This window comes from Triticum aestivum, chromosome 5D (genome assembly GCF_018294505.1).
Source record: "Triticum aestivum cultivar Chinese Spring chromosome 5D, IWGSC CS RefSeq v2.1, whole genome shotgun sequence".
Lineage (NCBI taxonomy): Eukaryota > Viridiplantae > Streptophyta > Magnoliopsida > Poales > Poaceae > Triticum > Triticum aestivum.
The window spans coordinates 358,852,505-358,866,386 of record NC_057808.1 but is presented as its reverse complement, the minus strand read 5'-3'; positions in this window follow the sequence as shown (position 1 = coordinate 358,866,386).

Genomic DNA, 13,882 nt, shown 5'->3' with positions numbered 1-13,882 from the left:
CGTTGAGCACCAGGCTTAAGTAGAGATTACAGCGGGTAAAAGAGGGGTTACACCACTTCATAGAGGGGGGAAGAGTTGGTGATGATGGCGGTGAATTTGTTGGTGTAGATGGCGGTGATGATGATGACCCCGGCGGCGTTCCGGCGCCACTGGAAGCGAGGGGGAGAGAGCCCCCTCCTCCTTCTTCTTCCTTGACCTCCTCCCTAGATGGGAGAAGGGTTTCCCCTCTGGTCCTTGGTCTCCATGGCATGGGAGGGGCGAGAGCCCCTCCATGATTGGATCTGTCTCTCTGTCTCTCTCTGTTACTGCATTCTCGGATTCTGCCCTTTCACCGTTTCTTATATATCCGGAGATCCATAACTTTGATTGGATTGAAACCTTCGCCCAGATTTTTCTCCAAAAATTAGCTTTCTTGCGGCCAAAGAAGAGCAGCAACCGCCTTACGGGGGCCCACGAGGGTCAGGGGCGCGCCCAGGGGGGCAGGCGCGCCCCCCTGCCTCGTGGCCCCCTCGAGCACCTTCTCGCGTTGATTCTTCTTCCCATATTTCACAAATATTTCAAAAATATTCTCCATCCGTTTTTATCCCGTTTGGACTCCGTTTGATATGGGGTTTCTGTGAAACAAAAATATGCAACAAATAGGAACTGGTAGTGGGCACTTAGATCAATATGTTAGTCCCAAAAATAGTATAAAAAGTTGCCAAAAAGTATATGAAAGTTGTATAATATTGGCATGGAACAATCTAAAATTATAGATACGACGGAGTCGTATCAGAGGTCGCCTCGGGGGTGAATGCGGACGCTGCTTCAGTGACTTAACTGCAGGTGCGTTGGGTCACTGACATGCAGGCCCAACTGCACATGCAGTTAAGTCCGGTCAATGCGGCATTGACGTTCTGGAGAGACGGTGACCATTTCAGGCGGGAAGCGTGCGCTAGCGATGGAAGGGGTTTCGGTAGGCCAGGGCGGTCAGACGCTGGCGTGGTGGTAAAATGTGAACTCATGGATGACGAGCCTTTGAAGCGTATGTGGCACGTATTGACAACCAGGCGTCCATGCAACCGCTCTTGTGCCAGCTAGCCTTCGACAACCACCATTAGACACCACACAACCATGCATAACTTACGAATAATGGACGAATCGATCAGACACACACCCGTGTGCAGTGGCACTATGATCGGTCGCTCACGATAGTACATATTCCGTACCATAGTACCCTCTCTTGCTAGGCTGTTTTATAGATTTTCATTGTGACGGACGATATACATGAGCAAGGAGCCGAGTCCCGAGTATGACCGTTGGTGTTAAGCCAGGTGAATACATCCTCGGCATTGGCGGAGGCCTCCAGCAAACGTCTAAACAGTAATGTCAGGCACCGCCGGGGCGCACAGGTGACGGGCTCGTCGTTTGCGTTGCGCCATGAGCAGGACTTTGATTGACAGGGCGACTGATACGTCTCTGTTGTATCTATAATTTTTTATTGTTCCATGCCAATATTATACAACTTTCATATACTTTTGGCAACTTTTTATATTATTTTTGGGACTAACATATTGATCCAGTGCCCAGTGCCAGTTCCTGTTTGTTGCATGTTTTTTTGTTTCGCAGAAAATCCATATCAAACGGAGTCCAAACGGGATAAAAATTTACGGAGATTTTTTTTGCAATATATGTGAAATTTGGGAAGTGGAATCAATGCGCGACAATGCCCGAGGGGCCCACGAGGGTGAGGGGCGCGCCCCAGGGGGTAGGGCGCGCCCTGGGCCCTCTTGGGCACTCCGTAAGGCGGTTGGTGCTCTTCTTTCGCCGCAAGAAAGCCAATATCCGGATAAAAATCGTGTCCAAATTTTAGCCCAATCAGAGTTACGGATCCGGGAATATAAGAAACGGTGAAAGACCAGAATCTAGAACGCAAAAAGAGAGAGAGACGGAGAGACAGATCCAATCTCGGAGGAGCTCTCGCCCCTCCGCCGCCATGGAAGCCATGGATCAGGGGGTAAACCCTTCTCCCATCTAGGGGGAAGGTCAAGGAAGAAGAAGAAGGAGGGGGCCCCTCTCCCCCTCTCTCCCGGTGGCGCTGGAACGCCGCCGGGGCCATCATCGTGTGACGGCGATCTACACCAACACCTCCGTCATCTTCACCAACATCTTCATCACCTTCCCCCATCTATCTACAGCGGTCCACTCTCCCACAACCCGCTGTACCCTCTACTTGAACATGGTGCTTTATGCTTCATATTATTATCCAATGACATGTTGCCATCTTATGATGTCTGAGTAGATTTTCGTTGTCCTATAGGTAATTGGTGAATTGCTATGATTGGTTTAATTTGCTTGTGGTTATGTTGTTGTCCTTTGGTGCCCATCATATGAGCGCGCGCGTGGATCACACCATAGGGTTAGTTGTATGTTGATAGGACTATGTATTGGAGGGCAAGAGTGAGAGAAGCTTCAACCTAGCATAGAATTTGATGCATACGGAATTGAAGGGGGACCAATATATCTTAATGCTATGGTTGGGTTTTACCTTAATGAACGTTAGTAGTTGCGGATGCTTGCTAATAGTTCCAATCATAAGTGCATAGAATTCCAAGTCAGGGATGAAATGCTAGCAGTGGCCTCTCCCACATAAAACTTGCTATCGGTCTAGTAAAGTAGTCAATTGCTTAGGGACAATTTTGCAACTCCTACCACCACTTTTCCACACTCCCTATACTAACATTATTGCTTCTTTACCTAAAACATCCCCTAGTTTTTATTTACGTGCTCTTTATATTCTTGCAAACCTATCCCGTTACACCTACAAAGTACTTCCAGTTTTATACTTGTTCTAGGTAAAGCGAACGTCAAGCGTGCGTAGAGTTGTATCGGTGGTCGATAAAACTTGAGGGAATATTTGTTCTACCTTTAGCTCCTTGTTGGGTTCGACACTCTTACTTATCGAAAGAGGCTACAATTAATCCCCTATACTTGTGGGTTATCAAGACCTTTTTCTGGCGCCGTTGTCGGGGAGTTATAGCGTGGGGTGAATATTCTCGTGTGTGCTTGTTTGCTTTATCACTAAGTAGTTTTTATTTTGTGCTCTTGTTTTCTATCTTTAGTTATGGGTAGGAAATGCAAAATACCAAAAAAAATTAGTGGTACCTACTGGACCAATGGTTGAAGAACCACTCAAAATCTATCACACTACTGAAGCTTTTTACTTGGATCATCTTCGATCCCTATGTGTTCGGGCTGAAACCCCAACTAGCTTAGTTGAGCGCAAATCTTTAGATGAGAATTCTTGTTATGTGCGACACCGCATATCTGAAAAAGGGAAACTTTTACTGGATCAAATTCATCATTTGCAGTGCTATGCTTGGAATTTATGTGAAATATATGATTGCACTTGTTGTTCTAAAGACCCTAAGAAACACCTTCCTTACCAATGTGGGTTTAGTGATAATGGAATCGTATCTTCGTATACTAAGGGTCTTTATAATTACTATGATGTTCAACAAATTGAAGAATTTGTTGCTTTTAGGGGTACTTGTGAAATTGCTTCTTTTATTGAAGAGTGTGATACTACTCTCTACAAATCTAAAAATTTGGCCATACTTAGATATTGCTATGATAATTATGCTTCTAATCCTTATATTAAACCATATATTGAGGGCTCCTCCGCTGTCCAAGAAGAGACTAATATTTTGCAGGAGTCTATGGAAGAAGAAATTAATGACATTGTGAGCTCATTGGATGAAAAATATGAGGAGGAGAGCGAAGAACAAAAGGAGGAAGAGCGGATTGATCACCCGTTCCCACCATCTAATGAGAGTAACTCTTTATCCCATACATTGTTTAATTTCCCTTCGAATTTACTGAAGGATGAATGCTATGATGATTGTTACGATCCAGTTGATTCTTTTGAAATATCCCTTTTTGATGATGCTTGCTATGCTTGTGGCCAAGATGCCAATATGAATTATGCTTATGGAGATGAACTCGCTATAGTTCCTTATGTTAAACATGAAATTGTTGCTATTGCACCCACGCATGATAGTCCTATTATCTTTTTGAATTCTCCCGACTACACTATACCGGAGAAGTTTGCCCTTATTAAGGATTATATTGATGGGTTGCGTTTTACTACTACACATGATGATTTTGATAGATATAATATGCATGTGCTTGCTGTCACTTGCAATTATTATGAGAGAGGAACTACATCTCCGCCTCTCCATGTTTCCAATATGATAAAATTGTAATAAACTGTTTATACTATGCATTGGCCTTTAGTATGTGTGCATGAATTGTTCTTTTATGACATGCCGATGCATAGGAAGAGAGTTAGACTTTGTTGTTGCATGATATATGTTACTTTGTGCTCACTACTAAATCACAAATCATTGTTAATTAAAATTGGCTTTGATATACCTTGGGATCCGGGTGGATTCATTACTTGAGCACTATATGCCTAGCTTAATGGCTTTAAAGTAAGCGCTATCAGGGAGACAACCCGGAAGTTTTAGAGAGTCATTTATTTCTGTTGAGTGCTTTCATATAGTTTAAAAACAAAAAAATAAAGAGGGGAACCTAAAACTTTTTCAAAAATAAAAGCGAAAGTAAGAAAGACGAGCATTGTTAAAGTGGGAGCTAGCCTTGAACTTTGTTCATGCCCATGGAAACTTTGTGACCCTTGATTACAGAAACTTTTCAAAAAAAATAATTATTCCCTTGTACAAATTCATTGTATCATAAAAATAATGTGCCAAGATTTGCCTTTAGGATGTTTACATTGCTTGTTGGTTTGCACTGTCTTTATAAACAAATTATTTATTTTTCCTAATGTTTTCAGAATTTTTGAAGTACCAGAAGTATGGTGAATGTTCAGATTACTATAGACTGTCCTGTTTAAGACAGATTCTGTTTTTGATGCATTGTTTGCTTGTTTTGATGGAACTATCGATTTCTATCAGTGGATTAAGCCATGGAAAAGTTATACTACAGTAGTTAAAATGCAAAAACAAAATATGAATTAGTTTGCAACAGTACTTAGAGTAGTGATTTGCTTTATTATACTAACGGATCTTACCGACCTTTTTGTTGAGTTTTGTGTGGATGAAGTGATCAAAGATCGAGGAGGTCTTGATATGAGGAGAAGGACGAGAGGCAAGAGCTCAAGCTTGGGGATGCCCAAGGCACCACAAGTAAATATTCAGGGAGAGTCAAGCGTCTAAGCTTGGGGATGCCCCGGAAGGCATCCCATCTTTCTTCAACAAGTATCGGTATGTTTCCGGTTTCGTTTCATTCATGTGATATGTGCAAATCTTGGAGCGTCTTTTGCATTTAGTTTTCACTTTTATTTGATGCACCATGCTGGTATGAGATAGTCCATGGTTGATTTATAGAATTCTCTTTGCACTTCACTTATATCTTTTGAGTATGGCTTTATAGAATGCTTCATGTGCTTCACTTATATCATTTGAAGTTTGGATTGCCTGTTTCTCTTCACATAGAAAACCGCCATTTGTAGAATGATTTTTTGCTTCACTTATATTTGTTAGAGCGTGGGCATATCTTTTGTAGAAAGAATTAAACTCTCTTGCTTCACTTATATCTATTTAGAGAGATGACAGGAATTGGTCATTCACATGGTTAGTCATAAAATCCTACATAAAACTTGTAGATCACTGATTATGATATGTTTGATTCCTTGCAATAGTTTTGCAATATAAAGGTGGTGATATTAGAGTCGTGCCAGTGAGTAATTGTGGATTAGTATAAATACTTGTGTTGAAGTTTGTGATTCCCGAAGCATGCACGTATGGTGAACCGTTATGTAACGAAGTTGGAGCATGAGGTATTTATTGATTGTCTTCCTTATGAGTGGCGGTCGGGGACGAGCGGTGCTCTTTTCCTACCAATCTATCCCCCTAGGAGCATGCGCGTAGTACTTTGTTTTGATGACTAATAGATTTTTGCAATAATTATGTGAGTTCTTTATGACAAATGTTGAGTCCATGGATTATACGCACTCTCACCCTTCCATCATTGCTAGCCTCTTCGGTACCGTGCATTGCCCTTTCTCACCTCAAGAGTTGGTGCAAACTACGCCGGTGCATCCAGACCCCGTGATACGATACGCTCTATCACACATAAGCCTCCTTATATCTTCCCCAAAACAGCCACCATACATTACCTATTATGGCATTTCCGTAGCCATTCTGAGATATATTGCCATGCAACTTCGATCATCATCATGGTAGTTAGTGTGTGTGTCTGTGTCTGAGTACGAGCATGTACCAGTACTACTAGTTACTACTGTAGTTTTTAGAGCAAATTACCAATACATTAGCCTAGACTCAATGGAAAAATTCCTATCCTATGCATCAAATGGCATCTCTTTCTCTATAGGAATTGAGATGCATGTCATCTCACTTCCTATGATTTTCATATTCCTATAAAATTCCTATCCTATGAACGAAAGGAGGCCTCTGCTGGAGTAACTACTGTAGCTAGCAGTATTGCTGGTACAGTAGTTTTCTTCAAGAAGCAGAATTCAACGAAGTCATGATGGTTCCTTCGTCCGAGCAACTTCACAGTGGGAAAGGTTGGGCCTGTGATTGGACGGCTCATTAGTCATTATTACTGCGGCGCAACGACCGGGGTGACTCTCCCTTGGAGTACTGCGTGCATGGCAAGTGGACCAGGATGGTCGACGTCCCACATGTTGGCGAACGGAAGTATTCTTTCCGATATCGAGGAGCAAGGAAACTGCGTGGTATAGTATCACTTCTGATTTATATTTATTTTTTATTTCTGATGAATGCTAGCGTTTCAACTCTTACGACGAAGGAGTGCCAAACATGGCACGTGCTGGATGTCCCACACGTCAGCGAAAGGAGTGGGACATGAACAGCGTGGTAGAGCGTCTCCACTTCTTCCACTTCTAGGTCGGAGACCACACGTAGTAGTACTAGTGGTATGAACGATACAAAGTGTGACCCGGAGAGAAAGACACGTCTAGTTGGAAGGTATCGGGGCATACATGTAAACAAATATAAAACCTAATATGTGCCTCCAATTAATATAGTAGTAGTAGAGTACTTAGGCACGTACTCCATAACATCACCGTGCATTGCACGTACAACATTTAGTGGTAGTAAGAGACAAATGCATATACGCCATGCATGTTCATACTATTTGTGCCTTTCTACTTCACTTACTGCGCTACATTACTCAAGTTCGTACGTCCACTCCTGGGTACATGTTCGTCTCGTAGTTCCAGTCCCACGTGTTCTTCATAGATGAAAAAATCCATAACTGTGGGCAACGGGAGTCCATATCATCACAGTTAGTGTGGCTCCCCACGATGGAGACTCATTCAAACTATGGCCAGCCTCGACGCGGAGCAGTCGCATGCATCGGGAAGCGGCACCCTCTCGGTCGTCGTGCTGCTTCAAAGCCGGCACCAGTGAGAGGTCGCCTCCGCTCTGGCCAGGCATTAATGCGGCACTGACGCTCCGGGGTGACGCTGGCCATTTCATGTGGGAAGCGCATGCCGGCAAGGGAAGGGGGTTGGGTCGGCCAGGGCGGTCAGACGCGGGCATGGTGGTGGTATTGGTTTTGAACCGTTTCAGGTGTAGTACTGGTAGTTTGCAAAACTATTCAATTATTGCACTCAGTTTCCTAAGAAATTGTGGTAAAAAACGTTACTCCACAGCCCGCTTCCCTTCTCCTTCCTCTTCCACCGCCTGCGCACTTCCGCGGGAAGCGACCGGTCAACCCTTATATAGGAGTGCTAGCACAAAAGATGCATGCATGACCACTAAAATTTCCAGATTAAAGCGCCGCTCCAGCGGGAGTATGGCGTATGTCGTTAACTTCGGCCGGGCCATGGCTACCGGGCGACGGCGACCAGAGAAGAGGCGGTGGGAGGGGAATGAATGCAGCTACTATTTGGGTTCGCCGTCCGGCTTAAATAAATGCGCACCATCACATGTACCCGCGGGTGCACAAATTGTAACATACGTGTCTGCTTAAGTGGGCGTCACGTAACTGGTGTGTGTGAGAGATTCTGAGAGACACAGTGTGTGTGTGCGACTCTACTCTTCGGACATGTACTCAACCTTTTGCATCAGGATATAAGTATAATGGTATTACACTTTAGCTAGTGATTTACGTGGCCATGTTAACGTGGTTGTGTAAAAAAATGTCACTTCCTACTCGTGATTTGCGTTATATAGTTACAAGCAAGATGCTCGTGCATTGCACGGAACATCAATATGCATTTTTTTACAAAACACCTGTTGTGATTGACCCATGCAGGAGTAATCCCATGTGTAAAAACTAATGATATCTCGAGAATTTTATCGGAAACCTAGTATCTCGAGAATTTCATCGAAAAAATGAAAGATGGGAGATAAGGTGAGGAGGAGTGGAGCGTGGTGGTGAATGGTGGTCGGACTGGGCGGAGGCATGGGGATGGATGGCGCCGGCAGGCGGCAGTGGCCACCATGCTAGATTGTTCCAGAGACTTCCTTTTTTAATTGCTCAGCAATGAGGTTGTGGGAGATAAGGATGTGGAGAGTGGTGCGGGTATCTTGTGTAAAATTATCATTGTTTGCTTTCTATCCATCAGATATAGATCAGATGGTCTATATTACAAGATGGCAGGCACACCATCATCACCAACTCGGTTTTTTATAAGAGTAGAGATGATAAGTTTGCTAACTACTAAAGTAAAGTGGAATTTGTCCATGTTATACAAGTAAATTAAGGTGATTGTTTATCATACGGGTAAGGTTGGACGAAGGGTGGTAGGAACAAATGCTCTGCCTAGAGCATGTGTGTGTGAGATGGAGTCTTAGGGTGTGTGGGGGGTGGGGGTGGGGATGCGTGTGTGTGTGTGACGCGGGGTCCTCGGTGGCGGATGTAATTTAAGTCTGCGTGGCTTCATCATAGAGAGGTGATGTGTATGGCAGAGGCCACCAACGAGGGGGTGCGAGAGAGAAAAGGCCCGTAGAGAGGGAAGAGAAGGTGTGTGCGCGTGAGAGGAGTCGACATCGAGAGAACATGTTTGTTCGAGAGACGCCGAGGAAGACTACTATATATCGATGGTGCATGTAGGCGGGAATTAAACGAAGGGATGGCCTTATTGGTTTCGGGGATATAGGGGAAGGGTGAGAGAGGGGGTAGCTAGAAGGAGATTGTTAAGTGTGAGTGTGTATTTTACCCATCCAGGCGGAAGTTATGTGCACACAAGAAGAGAACGATTAGATGTGGCATTAGGGTTGAGGGTAATTAACTACGTATGGAGACATAGAGACCTTGAACGTGCATGTGCGAGAGGTATACATGTATACGTGGGATGTGTGTGTGTGTGTGTGCGTGCACGCATGATCGAGATAAAAGAAAGAAGACATAAGTCATAAGATCAACGACATGGGAGAGACGGATCGGTATGACAATATGCATGCATGTGAGAGTGCAGGGAAGAAGGCCCAACAATTGAGCATGTGTTTTTGTCTTTAAGAGATAGTGGTGTGGGCTGGAGCATGCATCTATGGCGAGCAGAGGGAGCGAGACACAACGATTGTGCAAAAGAGATCAACCTATAAATGCATGTATGGAGAGACATATATAGTGTGGGTGATAGGAAGCAAGAGTGCGTGCGAGAAAGAAATGTTGACGGAGAAACTACAGATAGATAGAGAGATAGAGATGCTAGCTAAAGGGACATCGGCTAGTTTGAGTGTTGGAGATGACCGTCGGATGGTTCAGAGGGTGAAGTTATGTGTGTGTGAGAGAAAGATAAAAAGAGGGCACTTGACTGCATGTAGAGAGAAACATATATAATGTGTGTGATAGGAAGCAAGAGTGAGGGCGAGAAAAAAGGTTGATGGAGAAACAGATAAATAGAAATATAAAGATGCTAGCTAGTGTTCATTAGAGATAGGAGTCAAGTGGATCATAAGGCTGAGTTATGTGTGTGGGTGTGAGAGAGATAGAGAGAGGGTGCATGTGAGTGACATAGAAACAAATATCAGAGAGAAATGAGATCCCGAGAGACGGGGTTTTGTGTCTGCGAGAGAGAAAGATATTTCACAACGAGAGTGATAGCTAGAGAGACATATGAGGAACGCAAGATATCTCTAGGGAGAGAGAGAGTGTGTGAGAGCGACATATAAGAGAATGGTGGAGAGATATGAGACCCTGGGAGACAGAGTTTGTGTGTGAGAAAGAGATATTTAAGAGGAAGAGTCGTAGCTTCTCATACCTAAGGAGCAAAAGACATCTCTATGTGAGAGGGGGTGTGCGAGTGGCACATAGGGGAATTGTAGAGAGAAATGAGAACCCGGGAGACGAAGTTTGTGTTTGTGTGAGAGAAAGAGATTTCACATGGAGAATCATAGTTAGAGACACATAGTAGGGAGAGAGATAGAGTGATGAAGGTCGAGGGAGAGAGTACCGTCAGTGTGTTACGAAGATAAAAGATCATTGTCGACATACAGGTAGCATGAGAGATACCCGAGAGACGATGAACGCGTATAGGTCTAGAGAGATACTCCTATATAAGCATGAGTGATAGCTATATGAGACAAATATCTGGATTAAAGTGGATTCAAATATTTAAACTGGAGACCACGACATCGATAATATCATAACGCAAATTGGTGTATCAAACATGCATATTCATTTGAATTTGGGGACACATGTAATGTTATATAGTCTATCAATATTAGTGACCCGTAGATTCTATAATTAGAGACAATGCATGGCTTATATGCAATTAATGTCTAAACGGGATTACACTATATGTTGCGTGTGTGTAACACATTATACATGTTTGAGAAGTAAAAAAACCCGCATGAAACACACATTAATTGGAGATAGTTAGCGAGGAATGCATACATTGGATTTCAACATAAAGTGGTTTCAAATATTTGAAAACCAAATTAAGATGGATACAGCCTTATGAATCTGAGATCATGCCATTTGTAAACTATATTTATGTATAAAGGGTGTTGTGCTTTTGAAAGTATATATAAAAAATGATGTATATAGAATTTTATTCCAATCGAAAATGGATCCTGCCCGAACAAAAATAGAATACAAACTGGATTCGAATTGAGTTGGCACGGTAAACGTGCACTCTTGCTTTGCAAAAATTTGAACGAAGCGGGGAAAGTCGCAGTAACCGCCCGAAACCAAAATCTGCGAGATGAAAATTACTGCCTATCCCTGCCACGCGAAGCCTATCGGCTCGATTTCTATAGGTTCCGCTAGGGGTAGGTTTGTAATTTCACTCAAACGTGACATAACCGCCTCTCACCCGAATTCATACACGGTGGGCGCCAAAACACAGTGTCTCCTCGGCCGAAATCGACTCCCTCCCCGATTCATACACGGTGGGCGCCAAAAACAAACTCTCGTCGGCAAATATTTGGTGTATGCGAGATTACAGTCCTATCCCCAACCGAGTAATATTGTTGTGATGTAGGACATTTTAAATGGGGGATAAGTTTGTAAATTTCCTCGCATTTGAGACAAGCGCGCCCTGAAGACATGCATGGTTCCCCCTTCCTCTCTCCCTCGATTTCGCCATTCGTACTCTGTGGGCACCAAAACAGCCTCTCCACCCCAGCCTCCTCCGTCCGCCACCACATCCACCGCCGTCCTCCTCCACCATGCCGAAGTTGATACCCCGACGCCGTCGTCCATTACAAGAGATCGACCTCTCTCATCCACGGCTTCGGACCGGGATCCTTGCATCCCGTCCTCTCGCTTCATCTTCGCTGTCGTCCACCTTGTCGGCGCCGCTCCTACGACCGTCTCGTCCACCGCGCCCCGCCGCCACGTCTACCCTCCTAGATCTGCTTCCACACCGCCGACAGCCATCGCTACCGCAACACCGTCAAATTCTCAGTAGATGCATACACGGTGCCGCACCAGAGGCGGTACTCTATCGTATCTGCTCAACTTATTTATTGCAGCAAGAAAATAGATCGCCACTGCTTTACTCTGATTTCTTGTCCATGACTTACTTGTTAGTTGAAAGCAAACATTGGTTGTGAAGTTGCCTTTGTCCGGTTTGCACCTTTAGATCCGCCATGGCACGCTCAACACTATACTCGCAATGCTTATGGTTTTCCCCTTTTATATTCCACACTAGTTAAATGACAGTAGACTAAATTTCAAAATTGGGTCAGTCGATTTTTGAGAGCTCGCCGGAGTTCGCTGGTGTGAAGGACGGGGCCCGGGTGGGGACGGTCGTTGTGGGGGTGGTGGTGGGGCCTCGCCGAACGAAGAAAACTCGACACGGGTGGGGGCGGGGGTGGGGGTGGGGGTGGCAGAGGAACACAGGCGGTGGGGGCGGTGGTTCGGTCGGCGGCCCGTGCGGTGTTCTGTATGGGAAGCACAGTATGTTCCTTGTCAGGAAGTGGAGCAGGGACATCTGTAGTCGAGACCTCTATTGGGCCGATTCTGCTAAATGATTTCGCACTTCGAGTTGGTCTGCCATAATACCCCGGAAATGGTGGGAGCCGCGCAGTCTTTGATAGACTAAACTGATAGTAATAGTTGTGCGCCTTCAGATGAATAGAGCTGGCATGTAGGTGATCGGTAGGCTGCATATTAGTAGCGGCAAAAACCTATGTTTTCCAACCAGTTCCGCTTTCCCGATTTATTTATGGTGGTTATGGTGTACCCCTATTATCTACACTATGATATGCCTACTGGCTCTGCACTCTTGTTATCATGGTTTGGCAATAAACTTTCTATACGGTATATTATGAACCTATCATCTGCCAACTATCCTTGCATCTGGGGCGGCCAACAGGGAGCCTATCTTTTTGTGTAGTTGTGCCAGATTATATTAATCTACTCACCATATTACAGCACACATGGGCTCTCTCATCAGAATCCAGTGATAGCACACAAGGGTTTACAGGGGGCCTCTATTATATTACAATATCCTCTGCATTACAAAGATAATCTCACTACTATTTGTGTTTTCATGCTTTACAGATATTGTATGTAATCACAATGAATATAAGAATGCGCACAACAGAAGAATATTGCAGAACGGTTCATTGGGTAACAAACTTGGCATCAAGGGATTGAGGTCCATTGTGGATGCAATGAAACCCACATGCTCCCGACCTATAGATTCGTATTCAGAATATGATCCTAATGACTATTCTGAGCTCAAGGAGTCAAAGGCAGATGGCCTATCCTGTTCACCCAATAAGGTGCCTGTTCTAATTTGGCAAGGTTTTATTGGTTGCACATATCTTGCATAAGGTGTCTTGCATTTCTTTTGCTTCGTTGCACCGCCATCTGCTTAATTTACTCATGATATATGTGAAGATGCCATGCCCATCCATTATCAACACCTATTCCATTTGTCGTCATACCATGTTTTTTCATTCAAATGTTGTTCTTGTGTTTCAGACATCCAAAAGGAAGAGGGTGATTGTAGAACCTGAAGGAGTACAAGCAAAGTCCTTAAAAAAGGTGGTGCTACCGAAGAAATCACATAGCACCCGACGTATATTGGCGATAGAACCGGTGCCGCAAAACCTAGGATATCGCAACTATGTTGGTCGCTGCTTTGCTCTTGTGAGTACCTATTGTCCTATCGCTGTCCTTAGATTCATACCTGGTGGATTATGTGAAATCATTGTGCATTATAGCTTGCTTATCCACTGTTCGCTCCAAATTATCAGATATATATTAATGCTTAAATTAATGTAGAATAAACCCAATGCCTATGAAGAAATTTCGTTCTGCATTGTTCTTGTAAGTATCTGTTGTCCTTATATTTGTCAGCTAGTTCTTCATGTACACTTTGCAGCTTATTTTCCCTTGTCCTCCATTTTTCTACACATCAGATCTACAT